Below are 23293 nucleotides of genomic sequence, written 5' to 3'. Positions count from 1 at the left end.
ACTGCTTGTTTTCTTTGTTGTTGCTTTTTACCTTTCATGCAACTATTATATATTTCAAGCAGTACACAACCGGCATGTAGGCTTAGAACAAATAAAGAGGTTGTAAACGAAACTAAAAGTTATCCGTTGGCTTCTGATGTGTTTAGCAATAGAATTAGAACCATTTTAACACGTTCTTCAGGAACCAAGAGGTGTCTTTACACTACAATTTATTGAATATTAAAAACTAAGTTCATTTGAGAAGCTGTCAAAGAGGGTGGTTTTGGACATATCTTTTCAAGAAAACTTCGACATAAGTTTTCGTTTGTTAATTGATATTTAAGTGGAATATAACTTCCTCAAGTCTCGATACTAGTTAGTACTAAGATCTCTCCAGTGAAAGTAAATTCAGTATATATAAATGAAGCCACATTATCAGGGTTATTAAATAAACAGCTTCCAAGCTTTTTTGCTTCTGCTATCACTTTTTTATGTACAGTTTTCAACTGAGATACAAACGATTTTGCCTGCAATTCGATAAAGATCGAATCATCACGATAGACAGCAGAAGGATGAGCAGACAGGAACACTTTGATAGCAACTACAGACATAATATTGTACTGATCTTGCTCATGATAACTACTCAGGTGGTTCTAAAAGTTCCTGAAAACCTCTTGTGTGTCATTCACACTTCCATGCTTCTTGTGCTTGGCTGTTAAGTTCGTGATGTGATGACGGATTTCAGTCACCACTTCAAATCATTGTTCGGAGCCCCAACGATAAAAGAAATACCTCCTTTTTTAACCAGTAAACATGTCCAAAATATTTCGGTTCAGATTTTAAAAAATGGAGAAGGTAGTTTGTTGGTAAAAAAACAAACAATGTCAGTCATTATTTCGTGAGAGACACAAAAGACCAAGACAACACACTAGACGAGAAGGAATATAAACAACTAATTACATACAACTGGAAGGTTTTTAATAATAATCCTTCTGTAACAAATAACAAAATTCAAATAAGCATGATGTGAACATTTTGGTAATATGAAACTTATAGATAAATATAGTATAACATATTATTAAATAACCAGAAAAAATATAGGAAGAAACTGCATGTAAGTACATCATAAACCAAAATAGTGTAAAGTTTTAATGAACTTCCAAAACTTAGTAGATATAATTAGCATGCTGTTACATTGATTTTAATAACAGCCTTGGCTCGTCATAGCCAGATGAGTTAAGGCGTTCGACTCATAATCTGAGGGTCACGAGTTCTCGAATCCCTGTCGCACCAAACATGCTCGCCCTTTCAGCCTTGGGGTCGTTATAATATTACGATCAATCCCACTATTCGTTGGTAAAAGAGTATCTCAAGAGTTGGCGATGGGTGGTGATGACTAGCTGCCTTCTCTCTAGTCTTACACTGCAAAATTAGGGACGGCTAGCGCAGATAGCTCTCGTGTAACTTTGCACGAAATTTAAAAAAAAACAAATAATAACCCTATATGTTTTTACCATTTATTAGCACTTTGTATCTTTAAGTTTTATTCATGTTACACTCCTTTTCATGCTTTTGATTTTACATGTCAGTGGTGTTTTACACTCGACATTTGGTTATACACTTTCACATTCCAATTATAAACTTTTATGCTTCAACGGTATAACACATTGTCATTTGTCATACTTTTAAATTTCAATCATTTTATAGTATCTTGTAGTTTTACGTTCCTTTAGTTACACACCAAATATCTGTAATATTATCTGTTTTATCCTCTCACATTTTACTTTTAAAACGCTTCGCTTTATTTGTACATTTTCTAGCATAACTATTTTTAGAATATTACACATACGTATTAGCACCTCTACAATATATGTATGTATATAATATTACATGCAATCTATATAATTATGACTTTATACACTTCGTCTTCACAATATCAAATATTTTACTTCTACATTGTTACACACACACACATATATATATATATATACATAAATATTTGTACAAATTGCATTCAGCACATTCCATCCAATCTACGGATAATAGAATTTCTGTTATCTATTTCGTTACACACCAAATACTAACATACGCTGTTACACATTCGTATGCTATCATAAAATTCATACAAACCGTTTAGAATGCTAAAAATATCTTAGGCTTGCTATTGCCTTTCAGCTAGATGAGGGTTAAACATGATAGTTGAGCTGAGTTATTATAGGTAGAACGACTGTGCTGATGTGGTACTTTGTGATCGGTTGTCATCAAACCAATCAGAGAGTGACATACCAGATTATTGACTGTATAAAAATAGTCATCAATAGAACTTCCAGTTGTGTATGCTGAAGAATGCAGGACGGAAATTACCACATGACCAGCGTCTAACAATGAAGGTTATTTCATTTGACAACTTGAAGCCAAAAATTGCAGGTTCTGAAAATGTTGTTAATAACAAATCCAACCAAGGAAAAAAAGCTTATACTTTTTACCAGTTACCTCAAGCTTTTTGAGATATGTTCACTGCTAGACAAAAAATATTCCAAAAGAGATATGACGAAATACTGTCTTCGAGTACAGGTGTAAAAATCACTTCATAGTCAGTGAGAAATACGTTTATTCAGTGCAACCCCAGTGAACGTGTGGTTGCATACATGGAAAAATACTTGTAGATGCAACTAAAAAATGTGTAATGGAAATGAAATAGTGGATTAAGTAGGCCTTACAGAGGGCGTTGTTTGCCAACAACATAAAGTTCGAATCATTCAAAAATAACCAATAATAAAATATTCAAAGAAAAAAGTTAGGACAGTAGTGCTACCATAGTACAAAAGCTACAAAGAAACATGAAGTGTTAATCTACGCAGCTTCGTAGCAGAATTTTCTCCAATGATGTAGATTTATCAAAAAATTATGAGACGAGAAGAGCAGACAAATACAGACAAATTCTAATATACTCTAGAATTCCTATAAGAATGTACATAATTGTAAGAAGTTTGTTTGTCGGCATAGGACAAACATGATTAAACTTTACCAAGAGAAGAAAACGTTTGAACACTTTTTGCCCCAGCTTACTTATATTTAAGTTATGAACATTACTGAGGGAACTGGAATGTACGTGGATAAAGAAAAGGTCAAAAAGCAACCTGTGAAGTTTTGATATTCTAGAAGACCTTGGTGGAAACATTCCATGCTCTTTTATTAATAAATTCTGTAACAGCATGTTGACCACTCGTATTCACATTTATATACTATCAAAAATTCATATAATCCGAGAGTTAAAAACAGACCTAGCCTTGCTTTCATTATTCAACTCCATTAACTGGATGAGAGTTAAACATGCCATTTGAGCTGAATTATAAGTGCAAACTTAAGACTGCTTTCAGTGCATATGAGAGGACTTGTATGATTTTTTTTATTGCCAATTGACCCGTGTAATGCACCTGTAAGTTTTAAAAATTGATGAAGTTTACATCAAAAGGTAGTACCTTCTGTATAAGTGAAGGTTTGTTACTCATTTCAGTCTGATGTTGAAAACCTATGTTCAGTATTTAAGCAGATCAAAGAGGTAGACTTATAAGTGTGCTAATGTGTATGGAAGAATAACTCCTGAGACACATACAATAGAGACAGTGCACTCACATATGCTCAGAAATGGCAATGACTGTTAGTAAAATAAATAGTTGGAACTTTCTGGATTTTACATCACATTGGCAATAATTTGTGACTAATTTCCTCATGATAGATCGATAACTTTATTTCTGAGTAAAGCTAAAGTGTACTTTAGATGGACAGAGGAATGTAAACAAGTGTACCAATTATTAAAGTGTGCTTTAGATGGACAGAGGAATGTAAACAAGTGTACCAATTATTAAAGTGTACTTTAGATGGACAGAGGAATGTAAACAAGTGTACCAATTATTAAAGTGTACTTTAGATGGACAGAGGAATGTAAACAAGTGTACCAATTATTAAAGTGTACTTTAGATGGACAGAGGAATGTAAACAAGTGTACCAATTATTAAAGTGTACTTTAGATGGACAGAGGAATGTAAACAAGTGTACCAATTATTAAAGTGTACTTTAGATGGACAGAGGAATGTAAACAAGTGTACCAATTATTAAAGTGTACTTTAGATGGACAGAGGAATGTAAACAAGTGTACCAATTATTAAAGTGTGCTTTATTTCAAGGCTAATTTTTCTTCTATTTGTACTAGCTACTGATGTCAGTGATAGTTGGATATGAAAAGGCTTTTAACAGATGTAGGGTAACATTTAATGGGTGATCACACATGTAAGTTATTCACTTATGTCTACTAAATACCAGCACGGCAAAGAAGGAGACTTTTGCAGTTATAGTGTTTGTACAGCATAATTATCACAACCTCTGTGATAAAAATATTAGTTAAATAAGCTTAGCATTACTCAAATATAAGGAGGTATTCAAAAATGTAGAAACCTTGATTGTAGTTCAAATTACAATAGTGTAAAGGTATTATTTCATTATGCAACTACTTCAGTAGCATATACATTTATATAGATCTCTAGCGACTTGGTGAGAATCTATCTTTTCACTGATTCTCCAGACACTGCTTACTATGAAGAGGAGGAAACCACTGAAACAAATGTTACGAGAAACTACGAGCAGTGATAATCCTACTATGTGATGAACATTTTGGACGACTAAATCGGAGCTATGGAAAGGAGTAACTAAAATATCCAGATACAATTTTGGTGCTACTTGCTGTGCAACAAGATAAAGAAGCATTGTCTCAGATCTCAGATTTGGAAACATAGCATATACTCGTGATTCACTTGTATAAGCAGTTATGAGTGAAACATTATGTGCTACGATTTCTATGAGTCTTCAAAATGTGATAGACAGTCTTTGGTGTAGATGGTGGTTTCATTATCTAAGTTAGGAAGTAGTTCAGAATTAGCATGGTGAATGGACTTGAGAGTATCAGATGAGTGTCACACCAACACTGTATGTGTAGGAAAGTAACATCTCTACTGCATTGAAGTTAATATTTTGCGAAGTGGGATAAGCACAGCACTATGTGTGTTACTCAGAATAAAAGCAAGCCATGACAAGAAAGATTAAGGCAGGAGGTTGTAGAGAACAGCAGTGAATATAAATGGTTCTTTTTTCAAAACAAAATAATTATCAAAATGTTTTGATCATTAGTGATTAGTTGACACTTCCGCACAGACTGTTTACAGAGTAAACAGAAAGTTTAGTGTTGTGAAGTTAAACACATCACCATACCACTAATAATCTGATTATTCAGATGAGTGGGCAGTTAAGACTATCAACTGTACTTTTGCAGACTTTCTAAGCACCAGTTGAATCAAAGGTGATGAGTGTGTTGTGTATATCATGATAACAATTTGTGCAACGATATTTACTGAAGCTCTTCAAAAGTATAGTTCTATGTGATTTAATAATTAATTTCGAATTGACTTAAGAAATACATAGTTTTTAACCTTCCACTTTATATACGTAGGATGAATTCTTTATTTAAAATTTATAGTGATCCAACAGAAACTTAAAAATAGAATTGCGAGCTTTACTTTCCAAACTATTGAAAGTGATTTTACAATATAAAATGCGCACGATATTTTTAGCCACTCAGTTACTATATTTAGTACAATTATAGAATATAAATCAACAAATAAAATGCCGTGACTTTCGTTACTCCCGGAACTACCTATTAAAGTGGTACAGTTATTGTACTTTGTATCTAGAACTTTAACAATTGATGAAACTAGAGATTAAGGCTTCTCATGAACCAAACTCCTGAAAAATAATTTTAAATCATTGTGATATAAATACTTAGATGAATGCATATCAGTATTTGCTTAATACTGTGTTTACTTGAGAATACTTGTGTACAGATATTTAATTGCACGTTGTTTCAACGCTCAAATTTGTATAGCTGGGCATGATAGCCCGGTACCAAACTTCAAGGTGTACGTTGGAAAACGTGTAGTGCTCGTGAAAAAAGACGAGACATTATGCAGACTGCGATAAATCGTAGTTAAAATGTCTTAGTTTAACTAGACTTCTTGAGTGATAGATTTTCTTTTGATGCCACATTAGAGAATTTCATGACCGAACGCAGGTAGAATGATAGCAGATTTCGCCATTGAATATTAATAGTTAAATATAAGAAGAAAAATATTGTTATTTCGCCTTCTTCGCTCGCTTGCCTTTAGCCTATACGTATACTGAGTATTTTGGCATAAAAAGTGATCTGTGTAGCGTGAATTGCAATGAATAAAGTCAAAGCGATTTTTTTATGAATTTCATATGCAATAGCATTTACTTACGAGCCGGAATTTTGCCAGTTTATATATGACATATTACATGGCTACAAATCAGCAGGCGATTGTTTCAGATATTACAAGTGTGCAATATTTAATATAAAATATTGATACATATAAGTACACGACAACATATATACCGTTATGAACATTTATATGCAAACACTGAAAGCCAAATTTTGAGGCTATAGACGAAATTGACTGAAATATTGAGAGATGTGGTTCAGGTACATGTATGGCAGGTACGATAGTAATCAACTAAAGCTGCCTTAAGCAAAAACATGTTTATGCTTGATCTTTCTGGGTTTTTTTTATACACATGGAGAAAGTTTTCAATATGATGTAAACTAGTATTTCTGTATGTAATTTTTTATTCACAAAATAATATAAAGTGCGCTCTATGGTACTACATAACACCAAAAGACCACCACAGTGAATCTGTTTGTGTGTTGCTAATTGTAAGTGAATTAAATATATGCTTGTGAATGATGAGAACGCTTGTATATTTTACAGCTTTATCGGAATAAAGGCCCGGCACGGCCAGGTGGGTTGAGGCGTTCGACTCGTAATCTGAGGGTCGCGGGTTCGAATCCCTGTCGCACCAAACATGCTCGCCCTTTTAGCCGTGGGGGCGTTATTATGCGACGATCAATCCCACTATTCATTGGTAGAAGAGTAGCACAAGAGTTGACGGTGGGTGGTGATGACTAGCTGCCTTCCCTCTAGTTTTACACTGCTAAGCTAGGGACGGCTGGCGCAAATAGCCCTTGACTAGCTTTACGCGAAATTCAAAACAAACAAACTTATCGGAATAAAATGAAATTACCTCAAAATGAAAAGAAAGATAATGTATCCATTATTTACAGTACCTTTAGTTGAAATATTTTCTTATTGAAATATTTGAAACTCCTTTGGATATTACTAGAAAATGTACTTTTTTAACATTCATTTTATTACAAGTTACAGATTTTACACTTCTTAGTGTGAGCTTTTGATAAACATGTCTTTGGGAATGTAAATAATCCGAGTTCAGCGTTCCTCATGTTTTTTTCTATTATTACTACAAATTTGTTTCAAAAGCAAAGTAAATTGAAATGTTAAACTATTATCATTATTGAAGTGGTATTTAATGCCATCAAAAGCCTTTGCCCAGTTACTGTTAAAGGGATACGTAATCGCAGCCAACTTTTTGTCTTTTCTCATTGAACCTATAACTCTCCTACGCCAACTAGATATTAATGAGGACTTTTCACTGATATATTATGGCTAGCTTAGTTTGTCTTCGATTGCAGTTACTACTAGACAATAATACTAGAAAGAGCAAAAATAAAGATATTTGTGAAAGCCTCAAGGCATTTGGCTTTGTTTGGTTTGTTTTGAAATTTCGCACAAAGCTACTCGAGGGCTATCTGTGCTAGCCGTTCCTAATTTAGCAGTGTAAGACTAGAGAGAAGGCAGCTGCTTGTCATCACCACCCACCGCCAACTGTTGGGCTACTCTTTTACCGACGAATAGTGGGATTGACCGTCACATTATAACGCTCCCACGACTGAAAGGGCGAGCATGTTTGGCGCGACAGAGATGCGAACCTGCGACCCTCAGATTACGAGTCGCACGCCTTAACACGCTTGGCCATGCCGGGCCTATTTAGTGGACATACAAAATCACATGTCCTAGAGTGATTTACTGTATTATTAACTATAAAAGGCTTATTCCCTTTGTCATTCGATCCCCAGTGACACAGCGATATGAGTGCGGACTCACATCGCTAAAAACCAGGTTTCGATACTCGTAGTGGGCAGAGCACATATAGCCCATGTGTAGCTATGTGCTTAATTCCAAATAAACAAACTAATCCTTTTGCACTCTGTCAATAACGTTATTACACTTCCTGTCTGTTAATGCTCGACATTATACATTGTTGCTTTGCAGCAAAACTATCACCTGATTGTTCTTACGCCAACTATGGTATTTATGTAGAATAATCAACATTCATGTTGATTTGTTAAGAAAGATTTTTTTAATCTTTATTCTTATAACTTTACTGATATAACAGCAAAATAGTTTAATTCAAAAGTTTATGGCAATGAGGTGTTGCGAAAAGCAAAATAAAATTTACCAAGCAGTGTTTCAGTTGAGTCTTATGTATTAGGCCTAATGCTTTAACTAGAATACAAATAGGTGTGCTATTACTTACTTTGTAGAGTTGGTGTTTAAAAAGTTTTATGTGGTGAGTAAATGTTAAATAATAAATATTTTCTTAATATTTTAACACGTATTATTTACTTAGCCTTTAAATATAAAGAAAAAAAACATTTATTACTATAAAATATCTTTTATCTTTTGTACAGCCGAAAGAGTTGAAAATTTGTTTCAGAATGCCCGCAACACGTTTTTCCCTTCATACCTATAATACAGTGAAAAGGTAAAGAGTGTTATTTAAGTCTCTTTCAGAGTGTAGCCCGGCACGGCCAAGTGGTTAAGGAACTCGACTCATAACCTGAGGGTCACGGGTTCGAGTTCCCGTCACACCAAACATGCTCGCTCTTTCATCCGTGGAGGGAGCTATAATGTGACGGTCAATCCCACCATTCGTTGGTAAAAGAGTAGCCCAAGAGTTGGCAGTGGGTGGTGATGACTAGCTGCCTTCTTTCTAGTCTAGGCCCCCGCTAGTACAGCGGTATGTCCACGGATTTACAACGCTAAAATCAGGGGTTCGATTTCCCTTGGTGTGCTCAGCAGAGAGCCCGCTGTGGCTTTGCTATAAGAAGAAAATGAACAATCTCTAGTATAACACTGCTAAATTAGGGACAGCTAGTGCAGATAGCCCTCGAGTAGCTTTGCGCGAAACATAAACCAAACCAATCTCTCAGAGTGCACACGTACTTTTGTTCACGATAACATTTCATTTTACTGCGTAGTTTTTATTAAAAATGTGGTGATTAAACAGGTACTATGAAATAAGTGAAGAGTAGGTGCATTTTGGAGGTATAGACAAATCACCTTAGTTAAATTCTATAATTTTTGTCAATTATTCAACAATGGTTTCCCGTCATTTTGGACGGGTTTTATATTAGTGTGTATATGTTCTGTTTTTTATTACCGTCATCCCGTTACAGATTATTTTTCCTAGCAGATTCATTTGTGACTGAGCTGATTACATATCTTATTCCTATGTCAATTGAAAAGCGTTTGACATATCAAAGGCAGAGTAGCTCATGTATTTCCAATTCTGATGCTACTATGGGTTGGCTATCTTGAAATTCCATTTTGTAAGCATTATGTTTAAGTTCTTGAATAAACGATGAGATATAACTGGACCATAAATATAAAACAGTTTGTTGAATTTCTGAGAAAAAACTTCAACTATACTGCCAGAAACCTTCCGGCTGTAGACTTGCCAGCCAAACTTATTTCGAAAATGTCCACAGCCTTGTCAATCAAGTCTGTTAAGTTTCATGTGTCCTTATCGCTAGAACCAACTGATTAAGTTATGCTGAGTACTTACAAAGACTAAACTCCAGCCCAGAAGGTCCAGAATAGATCTTGTAGATGTAAATTTCCTAACGTGTCAGAGAATATTGGGAATACTGTTCTCCGTTTATTTATCAATGTGTAATGCATTTTATGCTATTATAAACTGTAGACTGTGAAGAACAAAGTGTCTGACAGTTTAATATTGTTACGTTATGTATAGGATTACAAACAAATAATAAATGAAATACTCAAAATAATATAAAATGTGTAAAGTTATACAAATATTAAATAACATTCATTTTTTAAAAGAATGATAAATGTAGTATCGTTAAGATGTTTTTGATTGATGCTGTTTGTTTAAGAATAAATATCAGAACAATTCAAAATTGTTTGTGCTTGAATCGTATTACAGTATTTATGACAGAAATAGCTTGAATAACAATCATACACGGATTTGGCACAATATAATTAATCACTTATTACTTTTAAAAATGGGATGATTTCTCGATGTTAAACCACTCATCTAATCCTGCGTTATCTTATAACTGCTATGCGTTATGGCTGCTAGAGAAACTATGAAACTGGCGTTATGAAACTGTTCTTGAGTTAGCTTAGTAGAGTTGAGCTTTCTTATATTTCTGTAGTAGATAACATTGTTCAATATACGAAGTCACTGAAATGAATCTCCCGTAGCAAAGGTATTTCTATTTAAGGATGAAACAACCTGGTTTTATCATAAGGAATATTTTTCCACTTACGTCAAGTAAGACGTCGTTAGCTTGGGCGTGGGGCAAGAACATCAACACAGAATTAACTTATTCGTCGCGAACCCGGATCGTCGATAAAATATTTAGTTCTAGACCGAATATAACACTCAACTGTAAGTTTGTAAAACTACTGTATATAAACTATCATTTGTACTAGCTATTAGTAATATCGTTGTTATAAATTCTATTGTTTTTATGTTTGTATATTGAAATATATTTATATTAAAAAAGGAAATTGTGTGTATCAATCTTGTTGGCAAATAACGTAAATTTAATACATATTAACTACTAAGCTCAAATTCAAAATTTCAGGTATTTGAAATAGTAATATGTTAACATACGTAATATACTTAACTTTTACATAAATCCGAGACTCATCCGAAGTAAACAATAAGTAACATACATAATGTGAGTAATTCACAAAGAATTCTGTCAAATGGTGATAGTTAGAAGCAGGAGAAATATAGTTGCAGTACCATGCAGGAATGTCGTGTTGAACATACCGCGCACTTGTAATTTTCCAGTGAGCAACATTTTCTAATATTACTATCTAAAAAATGGTATTTTCATTCTAACATCCAGTTGACATAAGCCAACACGTGACGTTTTTATGTGAAATAAATTTAATATATTTAAATGTAGAAGAAAACTAATAATCCAAATAAAACACTCAGTATAGACTTAATACAACAGATTTTAACTTATATATATATACTTTCTGATTGTTAAATAAAGCTAAATATTTTAATTTCCTATTCTTAAGAAATATAAATTTCCATCGTACCGCTAACCCGAGTTTGACTGTTTTTGCAGAATAAGCGTACAAGTTATTATGAACACCCAATAAATAAAAGGTTTTGACTGTAGATTTTAGAGGTTCACAGTAAAAATAAACTTCAAATAATTGGAGAGAAAGCCTGCTGGAAGAAAATTATCAATTTATTACAGTATCAAAGCTAGAGAAAGGAATATATATATACATAGTGTAATTTTTATACCACATCTTGTAATAAATATTTTAATTACGTTACAAAGGGAAGCCAGTGAGAATTAAAATAACTCGAGGTTGTAGTATGTAGATAGGAACTGAGTTAAATATTTAACACAAACTAACACGTTTAATTTCATTATGAATTCATCCTTATCTTGTTTCCTTTCCTTCTCCCACTCTCTCACTTTAAAATTAGGGACGGCTAGCACATATAGCCCTCAAAAATCTTTATGCAGAATTCACCTGATAATTATCTTGTTAATGGATGGCCAGAAGCAAAGAAAACCTGTTAGATTTGAAATATACTATATCATTTTTGATAGGCACTTTGTTGTTTCGATTTATTTTAACAAATACATTATTTACATAAGTTTAGTTTATTAATTTTTAATTTTATATTTAAATTCCCTTTGACTTTAGCTTTTACATCAATTTCAAAAATAGCTAAAGTTATTCTCAGTTTTAATTCAGATCGCATTTATGCCCCTATTGACTGCGGGACGCACTATCCATGAAAAATAACTGAAGAAGGAACAGTAATTGTGTCACTTGTTGACGGTTCATTTCTATAGTGTAAAATAAATATGAATGTTCTGCCTTTAATGTTGCGTAATAGTGTTTATATATGTCCAGAATTACAATGATATCAGCACTGCTGTGGTAACATCCTGGATTTTTCCAAAAACCTGTCCTTCTGTATGCAACACCACTGGTGTTACTGTAGACACTTCCTCCTAAGAATTACTCTGCTCTTTTCATTGTCTTTAGATTTCTTGCCCATGGAAACTAAAGTTTTTGTCCATCTATGAGTTTCCTATTAGGTAAGCTTTAATAATGTTTTTCACACCAAGTGGTCAGGTTTTTGTTATATATCTTGGTTATTTAACAAAAAAAAATTTTCGGTAATAAAAAATGGTTTCATTCCTCTCTTGATGAAGGTCTAAATACACCGAGTTATTCATTTTAAGTATCCTTAAGTTGATTTTGGACATCCTCCCTGTAGCACAGCAGCATATCTATGGATTTACAACGCTAGACACCGGGTTTCGATTCCCGTGGTGAGCAGAGTATAGATAGCCCATGATATTGTTTAGTTTACCCTAAAGCAAATATGATGTTGCTGTTTTTTAACCTAAAATAGATATGATATTATTTATTTTAGTGTAAAGCAGATATGATATTTTTGCTCTTAAAAGTGTTTGGATCTGTTTAGAAACATAAAAATTCCAACATTCCAACATCTGTAACAGTTCTGGCTTCGGTTCCGTATATAAAGACACAGTAGCGTTACTTTAATTCTACCTTCTAAATTCGATGGAGTTACTACAGTGCCTACAGATCCATATAAAAGTTTTACATATAAGAGACAATGTCTCAATGAAAACACGTTCGGCAATTAACTTGTTCTTGCGAATATGATACAAAGCTGTTTGTATTTACCAAGTACTGTTATAAGAATCAATGCTCTGTTGGAAAGTGGCTGAAAAGCTGAGTGTGCCATTTACAAATAATATTCAAGAAATTTTGAGAAATGGCATTACAAGCAGAAAAAAAGAATTATTGTTTATACATTTCCACTACACTAAGGTATTCATCACGATAATACCCTTTCATTATTACATTGTTATCATAAGCCATAATTTATCAATTTAGTCTAACTTAGAACTAGAAAAAAGTTTGCAACTTAAAACGTAATTTTTCACCTTTAACGGCGTATTTACGTAAATAGGCTAAAAGACTAAGCCAGAGACTTCTTAGCTTCAGGTATAATCGTTCCTAATTTCAAATTACTTATCAAAAGAAAAGCTTCCAACCAGTAACATCTGCTATAACAAGGGGTCATTGAACAAATATCATAACTGACTCTCAGTAGGGTACTCGACTCGAAATCTATGGATAGGGTTCGAATATCTTTCACTGAACATGCTCGACCTTTCAGCCGTGGGGTATTATAATGTGACATTAGATTCTTTTTGTTGGCAAAAGTGTTTTTTCATAGGAAAATCACTTCGGGCTATCTGCTGGGTCAGCCGCGGGGGATGAAACCCCTGATTTTAGCGTTATAAATCTGAAGACTTACATCTATCTCACAGGGGAACATTGTTGAAAGAGTAGTCCAATTGATGGTGTGTGGTGTTGACTAGCTGCCTTCCCTCTAGTTTATCACTGCTAAGTTAAATACGACTTTTTCACATATCCCTCGGGTTGTTTTACGCGAAATAAAAACAACAAAAAAACGAAACAAGATTCACGTTTATTGTGCACCAACTGTTAAAAATATTAACTAATAAGCTGATCTATGTTCTACTTACGATTGAGTTTAAAATCAAAACAGAAATAATATGTCTTTCGAGAATATTATTCTCCAACTACTTACCAATTAGCTAAATTCGGACGTTTTTCTTGTTTTTAGAGCTGTAATTTATCTGTGAGTAACTGTTCTTTATAAATATCTCATGTTGAATATTGCCATTAGTTTAGCTGATAAATGTCACCTATCACCTAAGAACAATAAGCAGATTTTTTTACCATTTAGAACTATCGTTTTTATGCTACTTGCTAATAATGTTTCCCACATTGAGCGATTTTATGTTTATGTTTGCTAAAACACTTTGAGTAGAGGCATGACCGAGGAAATATAAATTGGACTAAACAATGTGTTAGTTTTTTTTATAGCAAAGCCACATCGGGATATCTGCTGAGCCCATCGAGGTGAATCGAACTCCTAATATTAGGGTTGTAAATCCGTAGACGTACCGCTGTACTAGCGGGTGGGGTTGGACTAACTCACCTATTTTGCTCAAAATTATGTAGGGACCGTGTCATTATTTAATGGCATTAACTGCAGTGAAGGTATTATTTTTTTTAACTGAGTGGTAACGAACAATGTCATAGACGTACAAGGAGTTTGTGTGGAAAAACAGTTTAGAAAAAAAGTGTTTAAAAATACTCTTTGTTTATTGTTAAGCAAAAGGTACACAATGGATATATGTGCAGTGTTTATTACTAGTGTCAAGCATTATAAACCTGACGAGGTACATATGGTTTGTTTGTTTGTTTTTAATTTCGTACAAAGCTACACGAGGTTTATCTTCGCTAGCCATCCTTAATTTAACAGTGTAACATTATAGGGAAGGCAGTCATCACCACCCACTGCCAACTCTTGGGCTACCCTTTACCAACGAATAGTTGGATTGACAACTCACATTATAACGCCCCCATGGATGAAAGGTAAAGCATGTTTTGTGTGACGGATTACGAGTCGAGCGCCCTAACCATCTGGTCATGCCGGGCCGGTACATATGGATCGTTTTGGTAATTCTATGGTTGATATAAAGAAATACATGATGTGCAAGTTTTCTTATATGAAAAGAAATTTTACACACTTCAGATTTAAGTTTAGGTGAGTCTCAAACAATTGCATTTGTGACTTGTTTTAACTTGATGCATTTAAAATGATAAAAAAACAACATAAATTGGAAAGCCTTTAAAAACCGAAAGGTTCCTAATTCTTACAGTTTAGCAGTTTTACCTTCAAACGATCTATAGCATTACATTGTTGTAATTAGTGTGTATTACTTTATAGATAAAGTTATTTCATATATTTTCTTAATTTATGTTCAAGTATATGTGAAAATCTTTTTAGAATAAAACTGTAAATATCCCACAGTAATGTAATTAAAATGACAATAAAAAACTGCAATATTTAAAAAATTAGGAAAGTTTTAATCTTGAAGAATAACTTCTATTTTTATATTCAGCTCACACAACGAACACGTCGTTATGAGAATTAATAATCTGAAAACGAGCTCTTGTATTAGAGGTAGTAGTTTTAATTAACTTTGTTTTTGTTCTGATGTTGATTGACAGTGTTGAGGTGTGTTTCTTGTTCAACTCCATATATTTCTTCAACTTTGGACTTGAAGACTTTATGCAGGTTGAAAATATAATTTTCTGAAAATGTTTCTTCGTACAGCAGGGTGTTGATAGATTTTCATCTAGCATTTAATACTAGGTTTTATTTCTTGGCGAAACGGACGTACACACAATATTATTATATTAAAAACTGTCAAATAATTTTTAATTACAAGAATGACCCCACAACATTATATTTCATTTTGTGAACAAGCTTCAATATAATAGCACTAATAGAAGAAATTAAAACACAATATTATAGGATAAACTGCTTTAAACATTGCTTTATGTGAAAAACTATATTATAACATGAAATACAAAAAGCCACATGACACAATATTATAGAGCAAACAAATCAACTTAGATAATACTGCTATACGAACAAACTTTAGTATAACATTATTGGATAGAAATGACTATCTAGCAACTCTCTTTGGTGAGTGAAATTTTTACTTTTTGCCCATTTCAGGCACGACGTGTTGATCATAGTTGAGATGCAGTTACGTAGATATTCGAGTGTTCAAAGTTTCGGTTGTAGGTTACGAATTAGGAGTGCTTCCTTTTTCATTAGCGTCCATTCATCTTTCGCTGAGTCTATTATTCTGAAGTGTTCACTGTTTGGTTTCTGACTACAGTATTTGCTTAGGTGGTTGTGAATCCCAGAGTTATTGAGGAAATGTTATACGCATGCTCCTTTATTCTGGTAGCTAAGGTTCGAGTCGTTGACCTAACATAGACTTGCTTACAGCAAGGACACAAATATTTGTATACTATCAGCGAATGTTTTGAAAGAGATATTTTGTCTTGAAACAGGAAAAAATATGTATCCATTTGATCTGTTTTAAAATTATTAGACTAACGTGGGGATAAGTTGATTATAGAATGATTTTACGTTTTAGTTTGATGCCGTGGAAACCAGTGAAAGATAACAACAAGGTGATAGAACATTTAGGAACGTTGAGATCAGGAAAGTTGGTGTTATAAACCTTATTGATGTTGTTGATGAGTGCAAGAAGGAAGATATTTTTATTCAATTATTTTTAATATTGATAAGTTCATCATGAAAGTAACCTTAAGTTCTGGTAAGTTTAACAGTCAGGTATAAATGTGTTAAAATAGTAAGGAAAACTAGGAAATGTTGGTTTGTGGCAGTACTTAGTTTCGAACCTTTTGTTCAGGTTGATGAGTTCTATATCTTAAACGGGAAGCTTAGATTATTTATGCTCTTCAACCGTGAACTCTATGTTTTGAAAATAAATTATCTTGAAACCTTATGATACGGTGGTTTTGTTTTCTGAATACAATAAAATTGTACATCAACGTATTTGTTACAAGCTAGAGATTTAAATTCGGACGGACATGACTGTAACCAATTGGTTTCATGATAAGACAAGAACAAATTAGCTAGTATGGGAGCAAATGGTGAGCTCGTGGCTACACCATCAATTTAATCGTATGTCGTACTATTAGACACAAAACGACATTCTTTGGTCGTAATTTCAAATATTTTAGTAAATTGATTTTCATTTGAAACATTGACTTTAGTGTTATCAGGAAATATTAAATCATAATTTGATTGCTTCATCAAGCGGAATGTTAGTGTATAATGACCAAATATCAAAATATGTTATGTATTCAGACGAATCAAATTCCAATGATTTGACAAAATTAGAGAAATCAAAGGAGTCTTTGCCAGTAATGTTATTCTTAGTAAACGAAAGAAAGAACTTGCTTAAAAATACAGTGGAACCCCTCTAAGCGGCCATTCCTCAGATTCGGTCACCTCTCGAAAGCGGTCATCCAATTACAGTCCCTTTTTTGTTTACATAATCCCTAATTATGTACAGTGAAACCCCTCTAATCAGGTCAGTTTGTCTCAGTCCCGAAGATAGCTGTTTTAGAGGGGTTCCACTGTACAGTTAGTTTATAACTCTGTGTTTCTATGTTAAATACGATGTGTTTGATCTGTGTATCTGCTTTATGTAATTTAGGCAGACCACACATAATCTCACTATGTGATCCAACGGATCTAATCTGGTTGTATACTTCATCAGAAATGGCATTCTCGTACTTTGGTTTTAATAAGAATCTTTAAAGTTTATTTTTTCTCTATTGGGTAAGACAGCTTGCGCTCTTGTAGCTTTGCGCGAAATTCAAAGAAACAAACGAATCAGAATAATAGGTTCAGCGAAAGATGAATGGTCGCTAAGGAAAAAGGAAGCACTTCTATTTCGTAACCTACAGCCTAAGCTAAACAATCAATTAGCTACGCAACTACATCTCAAGTTATGGTCAACTGATTATGCCTAAAATGGGTAAAAAACGGAAATTTCATTCAATAAACAAGTGTCAATATCTACTGAAATGGAAAAAAAAATTAAAGTAATTCTGACTAAACAAGCTATAAGAAAAAGACAAAAACAAAATATTTTTTAAATGGATGTAAATGAAGTAACGTAACGCTTTTAGAAGAGAAAAACACCATAGCACAATAATATTGTATGAAAAATCCCCTAAGTATTGTTACTGGATGAACAAACTCTTTGAAACAACATTCTTCAAGGGACAAAAAGTGTAATTTAGTACTATTGGATGAAAACGTTTTAAATATTGCTATTGGATGAGCAAGCTATTTAAACAATGGTTAAACAGTGTAAGGCAATGTTATTGAATAAAAACCTTTAAAAATAATACTATGAATTTAAGCAAATCGATATGATAATATGGAATACAGAAGCTAAAGGATTGTTTTAAGATATTTAAAGTTTAGATATAACTTCATAGTTTTTAAGATGTCAGTAGGGATTTGGAAGCCCATATTTGAATAATTAACTTATACCTTAAAGTGATAATAATAATTTCTATGAAATAAACCTTTAATGAAATCATTGTACAATTAAATCAATAACTTTCAAAGAAAATCTCTGGAAATTAAGGTAAATTTCACATGAATAAAGCTTCAGAAGTATATGTGTTTCTTATAGCAAAGCCACATGGGGCTATTAGCTGTGTCCACTGATCAAACGCCTGATTTTAGCATTTTAAGTTCGAAGACTTACCACTGTCCCACCAGTATGAAAGGGTGAATGTAGACATTGATTTGTATATTGTTTAAGCAACACTTTAAGTTTACTGCGGGAATATTTTCTTTCTTATACATATATGCCACTAATTCACATATTAATAATGTCTTTAGTTTTCGCTTCTACAATGCTATTCGATCTTGGATATTCAAAGAACAACGGTGATTGTAAGAACTAGATAGTTATACATGATTGCGTTTACCACAGCAGATTTCGGTTGAGTTGATTCTTCATTGTTTCTTAATACCTTATACTTTACAAGTAGTGTTCATGAGAGAGATTTTTCTTTTGTAATCCAATTTATGGCATCTAATTATTCAACCGTATTAAAAAGATTAAAACTTCAAGATTTTATCTAGGGTGGAATTAAAGTTGTTATTCTAAATGTTTCTAGCGATATTCTATGTGAAATGAAAACAGACAGTAAGTATATAAAAGAAATGAATTTTGGGTCTTCTTTTACAAATTAGACGATTTATCCTTTTTCTCGGTATAAAATTTTAACTTTTATAGTTACTATGTTTGTTTCTAGTTGCACTCAGTGATACAGCGGTATGTCTGAGGACTTACAACACAAGAAACCGAGTTTCGATACTGGGGTTAGCAGAGTACAAATTTATCATTGTGTAGCTTATTGCTTACAAGCACATGTTGTTGATTATTTTTCATTGCACAATACATTTGGTAGAACAGTAAGCCTATTAAGAGTAGTATTTAAAACTGGAAATGAATTTTAATGAAACAAGCTGTATAAATAATTTATTTGTGAAAACAAATCTAACACACAAAATGCTCATCGAAAATTCTATAGTGTATTTTAAGGACGAAAAGGACACAGTTCGTACACTTTTGGTAATTAGTTAACAAGGTAGGGCTAAAATGGTAATAAAAATAGACATGTTAGTTTGCATTAAATAACTAAATCAATACTATATACATACTACACGTGTGAGATATTTTAACTTCCTTCCACTTCCTTGTGTAACGTATGAATAATAAGATTAGATATAAAAATTGTACCTGATATATTTCTATAACTATCTTTGATTCTTCTCCTTTTCTTGCATTATTTGAGAGTTATTTATCTGTAAATCTATAAATTATATAGCTAAAGGTTTTAGTTGATGTGCGTATAGGATACCTTTTACGCTTAGCTTCCAAATACTTAAGAAAGTAATACACTTTTTAACAAACTTATATTTTTTTAAAAATGGTAAAACTAAGGAAATGAAAGTGCTTCATTTTATTAAACGATAAATATATCGTTTGAAATATATTGTGAGTAACAAGTCTGGTTTTGATATTTTATTTGATTTTATTAGAACTTTCTTCTCCAGTGAACTACTTTAACTATTTTAAATAAAAATTGAGTCACGTGCTAGCTAACATAAAACTGGCTCTCAGAATGAAAATTCCACTCACTAGAATAATAAAAAAAGTGCGATGAATTCAACATGATGCTCTGCATGGTGCTTCCACCACCATCCTAATCCTTCCCACTATCACCACTGGGGACAAGGCTCTGTGAGTGACTTGTGTTATGTAAGGTGTTCTTACAATTTCAGTATTATTTTTAATTTTGCTTTTTCCCTGCAGGATATAGATTTTACACCGTGTATGGACAGGAACAGAGAGAATGAGTATGATGTCAGGAGATTTCTGTAACAGCAGTAAAAACCGTCCTTACTATAGAAGCAGGCTGGTTCATCGTCAATTTGAAATATCTACAGGAGATTCATGGAAGTGACTTCACTGTTTGTCCCTTACAGGGACATGAGAAACGCCACCCACATTTCCTTCACTCAAGAACAGTTTCACAACACCAGCTTCTATCGAATTTCTATAGAAATCTGGTTTTAGAAAACAATTTATTCAATAAACCTCACAATATACGAATCAGGTGGGCGATTGAACATCAGAAAATACATCACTTTTTTTTTTTTAGAAATTGATAAATTATTATTTAAATATTGTGACATGTGCGCTTATAGTTGTTATTTAAGTTATTTCAAACATAAATACTGTTAAATGTGATTTAAGCGCAAACAATTTTGAATTGCTCCAATATTTGTTCTCGAATAACAGCATTAAATAAACAAAAACTACTAAACAATAGATTTTTCTGCCTCACTGTAGCTAACTTATAGATTATCGAAAAGATTATATAGATTATCTCTGTAGGTTAGTTCCCAGTGTCTTAGGACGAAAGATGTCCAATTATGCAGCTACAAAATACAATTACTGATAATAGAATATACTGATTATTATCTTGAAACCTGTCAATAAGCTGTTTAGTTGATGAATTGAATATTATATATGTGTGTATATATATATATATATATATATAGAGAGAGAGAGAGAGAGAAAGAAATCTGTGTATAATTCTTTACATATACAGGGTGTCCCAAAAACATGAATACACACTTTGAATGATTATGACTCAGTCAAACTTTCTTTTTTTTTCAGATGCAACAGATTTGAAGTAATTGCAGAAGCAAGACTAAGCTTTAAGAAAAGGAAATTTATCTTAAAGTGCTACTGGAAGTGCAAGAACGTAGCTGAAGTACAAAGACGGTTTAGAAGAGAGTTTCAGACGGATCCACCAACGCGACTCACCATTATTCGCATCAGAGATAAGTTTGAAACAAATGGAACTTTTCAAGACGTCCATAAAGGGCGTTCTGGAAGACCACGGTCGTCCACCAGTCCTACACAAGAAGCAGAGCTGTTAGAAAGTTTCCACCGATCTCCAAGAAAATCTGTTTGGCAAACAGCGTGTTCATTGGAAAAGTTTTATTCCGACATTAGTCCACGCCCTCAATGAAGATGATCCTGACTAGATAGTTGAGTGGTACCTGGCAAAATCTGCAGGGAATGCACAGTTTCCAAACAAGATTGTCTGGAGCGATGAGGCTAAGTTAAGTTAAATGGCTCAGTTAATCGCCACAATTTCACCTACTGGGTACTTCACAACCCGCATGTTACGGTTGAACACCACGTAAACGTACCAGAAGTTACAGTGTGGTGTGAATTATCAGCGTTGGGCGTAACTGGGCCGTTCTTTTTTGAAAGCACAGTCACTGCTCTCGTTTATCTGAACTTGCTGCAAGAATCTGTCGTGCCACGAATTCGAGAAAAATTTGGAGATGAAGAGTTTTATTTCCAGAAAGATGGAGCATCTCCCCACTACCATCGTAATGTGAAGACCTATCTTAACGAAAATGTGCCGAACAGATGAATTGGACGAAGAGGTAGCAATGAATTTCCCCCACGTTCATCATACGTCACATCTCTGATCTGTTTTGTTGTTTTTTTTGTGCAGGGATACGTTGGATACAAGGTTTATAGCACAAAACCTGCAACAATCAATGAGCTAATAGCAGCAATTAAAAGAGAATGCACCCAAGTAGCAAATTAAATGATTCGTGAAGTTTGCAATTCCGTCTGTCCGCGTTATCAGCAGTGCCTGGATCAGTACGGTCATCAGTTCGAACACCTGCGATAACTCAAAAGAGTCTACACTTGTCTTCTTAAACGTGGATTATGAAACCTAGATATATCTTAATAAACATTGTATTTGTAATCTTTCAAAGTGTGTATACATTTTTGGGACACCCAGTAGTAAATCACTACCATAAAATTATTTATGTAATTTTGTCAGTCACATAAATAGTAAAAGACATTAGCATCTCGTACTTTAAATACATTTAAATAGCTGATGATTTAAAATATAATTTTATTTACAAGTTGAAAATTATGAATACTTAACTAAAAAAAAGTTTTCACATAATAAAAGAAATCGTTCACTTAGATAAACAAACTAAAATATAGCAAGAGAAAGGTCGATATCAGACTGCAGATAAACCTACAGAGGGCGCTAGTTGCATAGAAAAAGAAAATAACAGACAGATTAATAGATAGGTAATAGTGGATACATAAGAAATAATTTTGTACATATGTGTTGCTAGCTCAAACTATAACTCTTTCAGGAGAAACAAAAAGTACCTTAAAGTTATAAAGAACAATAAAAAAGCGGGCTTTGATAAATGTAACATGTCTGGATCTGGATGCTTAAGGAAATATGGCTTATCTTTTATTGAAAGAGTGGATAAAAAATAAAACATGTTAAGAACTAGCTATTGCTAAAGCAAGATCCACTTCTGTTCTTTAGTAAAAACTTCCATGTCAATATTTACTTAAGGAATAAAAGTAGCACTGCTTTAATATACTGAACTACGTTTTAAAAACATTGAAACAGATGTCTTATCGTCAGACACCAATGTTATTTGGTTATTAAATTTCAACTACTTAGAGATAAATAATTAACCAAACCACGTGTTTATATATAACTCACTTTAGTAATTTAATCTCTATAATGAATTCGTGCAAATCGGTTTGAGTGAATATAATAAAGAAAAATGTTAATGTAATATGTAAAACTAGAAGTGGACATTTTGTTTTATTTGGATTTTGAAAAAAAATGAGATTGTTAAATCATTTCTCGCATTCCAAATACCAACATCACACTCACCAACGTCAGTTTGTAATACAATATTCATTACACTACGTATACAATAGTTCGTACACCAGGTATTGATTAGAGAGAAATGTTACAATAAGAAATTTAATCCGTCTAGAAATCTAAAAATATTTTAATAAAAATTTCTTAGTTGCTTTGTAAGACTTCGATAACCTATAAAGGTTTGCGATCACTCCATTTCTAATAGGGCATGTAAAGTGTGGTGAGATTATAAGTTC

The 23293-nt window shown here is 33.1% G+C and overlaps 1 long non-coding RNA gene across 14 annotated transcripts in view; it reads left to right on the top strand.

Annotated features, from left to right (window-relative positions):
* The window catches only part of LOC143225889 (uncharacterized), a 73457-nt gene extending 51337 nt beyond the window's left edge, over positions 1-22120 (top strand). For 13 of the 14 annotated variants that reach the window (XR_013014177.1, XR_013014181.1, XR_013014176.1 and 10 more), the window contains 2 exons: positions 20132-20435; positions 21002-22120. This is a non-coding gene — a long non-coding RNA (uncharacterized LOC143225889). Of the gene's footprint in view, positions 1-10277; positions 10660-20131; positions 20436-21001 lie in introns of those variants that run through there. The other variant, XR_013014186.1, reaches the window with a different exon arrangement.
* Positions 22121-23293: the final 1173 nt, after the last annotated feature.

Source organism: Tachypleus tridentatus, chromosome 9 (genome assembly GCF_004210375.1).
Source record: "Tachypleus tridentatus isolate NWPU-2018 chromosome 9, ASM421037v1, whole genome shotgun sequence".
Lineage (NCBI taxonomy): Eukaryota > Metazoa > Arthropoda > Merostomata > Xiphosura > Limulidae > Tachypleus > Tachypleus tridentatus.
Note: the sequence above shows the minus strand (reverse complement) of the source record. Positions and strands in the feature narration are given on the sequence as shown.